This window comes from Phalangium opilio, unplaced genomic scaffold (assembly GCF_054372755.1).
Source record: "Phalangium opilio isolate 3A_F unplaced genomic scaffold, DU_Popi_V2 ptg001170l_1, whole genome shotgun sequence".
Lineage (NCBI taxonomy): Eukaryota > Metazoa > Arthropoda > Arachnida > Opiliones > Phalangiidae > Phalangium > Phalangium opilio.
In genome coordinates, this window is record NW_028324255.1 from 3912625 (window position 1) to 3916148 (window position 3524).

A 3524-nucleotide genomic window follows, 5' to 3' on the forward strand; every position below is an offset into this window, starting at 1 on the left:
GGGAATTAAGCTGAATTCGGTCAAAAATTTCTCCAGAAAAAAATGCATTCAAAAGTGTACCGAAAAAATCGCATGTTTTTTTTCTTCAAGATACAAAATCCGTGACAACGATTTCTTATTTAAAATTGAATTTTAACAGTTTGTTGAATGAATATCGTTACATTTGCTTGAATTAACGCAAAAATTACAAAAATAATGGTTTCAGTGGTTATATTTGAAAATAGTGAACAAATACTCAAAATGTTTTTCTTAGGCCGAGTTACGTCGATTTTGAAAATGTTATTAAAAATCGAGGTACATTTTTATTTATTGTTCAATCGAGATGAAATCACTTTTAATGAGTGTTTTATAGGGAATTAAGCTGAATTCTGTCAAAAATTTCTCCAGAAAAAAATGCATTCAAAAAAGTACCGAAAAAATCGCATGTTTTTCTTCTTCAAGATACAAAATCCGTGACAACGATTTCTTATTGAAAAATTTAATTTTAACAGTTTTTTGATTGAATATCGTTACATTTGCTTGAATTAAAGCAAAAGGTATAAAAATAATGGTTTCAGTGAATATATTTGTAAATAGTGAAGAAATACTCAAAATATGCTTTGTTGGCGGTGAAACGTCGATTTTTAAAATGTTATTAAGAATCGAGGTACATTTTTAATAATTGTTCAATCGAGATGAAATCACTTTTAATGAGTGTTTTATAGGGAATTAAGCTGAATTCGGTCAAACATTTCTCCAGAAAAAAATGGATTTAAAAGTGTACCGAAAAAATCGCATGTTTTTTTTCAAGATACAAAATCCGTGACAACGATTTCTTATTTAAAATTGAATTTTAACAGTTTGTTGAATGAATATCGTTACATTTGCTTGAATTAACGCAAAAATTACAAAAATAATGGTTTCAGTGGTTATATTTGAAAATAGTGAACAAATACTCAAAATGTTTTTCTTAGGCCGAGTTACGTCGATTTTGAAAATGTTATTAAAAATCGAGGTACATTTTTATTTATTGTTCAATCGAGATGAAATCACTTTTAATGAGTGTTTTATAGGGAATTAAGCTGAATTCTGTCAAAAATTTCTCCAGAAAAAAATGCATTCAAAAAAGTACCGAAAAAATCGCATGTTTTTCTTCTTCAAGATACAAAATCCGTGACAACGATTTCTTATTGAAAAATTTAATTTTAACAGTTTTTTGATTGAATATCGTTACATTTGCTTGAATTAAAGCAAAAGGTATAAAAATAATGGTTTCAGTGAATATATTTGTAAATAGTGAAGAAATACTCAAAATATGCTTTGTTGGCGGTGAAACGTCGATTTTTAAAATGTTATTAAGAATCGAGGTACATTTTTAATAATTGTTCAATCGAGATGAAATCACTTTTAATGAGTGTTTTATAGGGAATTAAGCTGAATTCGGTCAAACATTTCTCCAGAAAAAAATGGATTTAAAAGTGTACCGAAAAAATCGCATGTTTTTTTTCAAGATACAAAATCCGTGACAACGATTTCTTATTTAAAATTGAATTTTAACAGTTTGTTGAATGAATATCGTTACATTTGCTTGAATTAACGCAAAAATTACAAAAATAATGGTTTCAGTGGTTATATTTGAAAATAGTGAACAAATACTCAAAATGTTTTTCTTAGGCCGAGTTACGTCGATTTTGAAAATGTTATTAAAAATCGAGGTACATTTTTATTTATTGTTCAATCGAGATGAAATCACTTTTAATGAGTGTTTTATAGGGAATTAAGCTGAATTCGGTCAAAAATTTCTCCAGAAAAAAATGCATTCAAAAGTGTACCGAAAAAATCGCATGTTTTTTTTCTTCAAGATACAAAATCCGTGACAACGATTTCTTATTTAAAATTGAATTTTAACAGTTTGTTGAATGAATATCGTTACATTTGCTTGAATTAACGCAAAAATTACAAAAATAATGGTTTCAGTGGTTATATTTGAAAATAGTGAACAAATACTCAAAATGTTTTTCTTAGGCCGAGTTACGTCGATTTTGAAAATGTTATTAAAAATCGAGGTACATTTTTATTTATTGTTCAATCGAGATGAAATCACTTTTAATGAGTGTTTTATAGGGAATTAAGCTGAATTCGGTCAAAAATTTCTCCAGAAAAAAATGCATTCAAAAGTGTACCGAAAAAATCGCATGTTTTTTTTCTTCAAGATACAAAATCCGTGACAACGATTTCTTATTTAAAATTGAATTTTAACAGTTTGTTGAATGAATATCGTTACATTTGCTTGAATTAAAGCAAAAAGTATAAAAATAATGGTTTCAGTGGTTATATTTGAAAATAGTGAAGAAATACTCAAAATATGCTTCTTTGGCCGTGAAACGTTGATTTTGAAAATGTTATTAAAAATCGAGGTACATTTTTATTTATTGTTCAATCGAGATGAAATCACTTTTAATGAGTGTTTTATAGGGAATTAAGCTGAATTCTGTCAAAAATTTCTCCAGAAAAAAATGCATTCAAAAAAGTACCGAAAAAATCGCATGTTTTTCTTCTTCAAGATACAAAATCCGTGACAACGATTTCTTATTGAAAAATTTAATTTTAACAGTTTTTTGATTGAATATCGTTACATTTGCTTGAATTAAAGCAAAAGGTATAAAAATAATGGTTTCAGTGAATATATTTGTAAATAGTGAAGAAATACTCAAAATATGCTTCGTTGGCGGTGAAACGTCGATTTTTAAAATGTTATTAAGAATCGAGGTACATTTTTAATAATTGTTCAATCGAGATGAAATCACTTTTAATGAGTGTTTTATAGGGAATTAAGCTGAATTCGGTCAAACATTACTCCAGAAAAAAATGCATTTAAAAGTGTACCGAAAAAATCGCATGTTTTTTTTCAAGATACAAAATCCGTGACAACGATTTCTTATTTAAAATTGAATTTTAACAGTTTGTTGAATGAATATCGTTACATTTGCTTGAATTAACGCAAAAATTACAAAAATAATGGTTTCAGTGGTTATATTTGAAAATAGTGAACAAATACTCAAAATGTTTTTCTTAGGCCGAGTTACGTCGATTTTGAAAATGTTATTAAAAATCGAGGTACATTTTTATTTATTGTTCAATCGAGATGAAATCACTTTTAATGAGTGTTTTATAGGGAATTAAGCTGAATTCGGTCAAAAATTTCTCCAGAAAAAAATGCATTCAAAAGTGTACCGAAAAAATCGCATGTTTTTTTTCTTCAAGATACAAAATCCGTGACAACGATTTCTTATTTAAAATTGAATTTTAATAGTTTGTTGAATGAATATCGTTACATTTGCTTGAATTAAAGCAAAAAGTATAAAAATAATGGTTTCAGTGGTTATATTTGAAAATAGTGAACAAATACTCAAAATGTTTTTCTTAGGCCGAGTTACGTCGATTTTGAAAATGTTATTAAAAATCGAGGTACATTTTTATTTATTGTTCAATCGAGATGAAATCTTTTTTAATGAGTGTTTTATAGGGAATTAAGCTGAATTCGG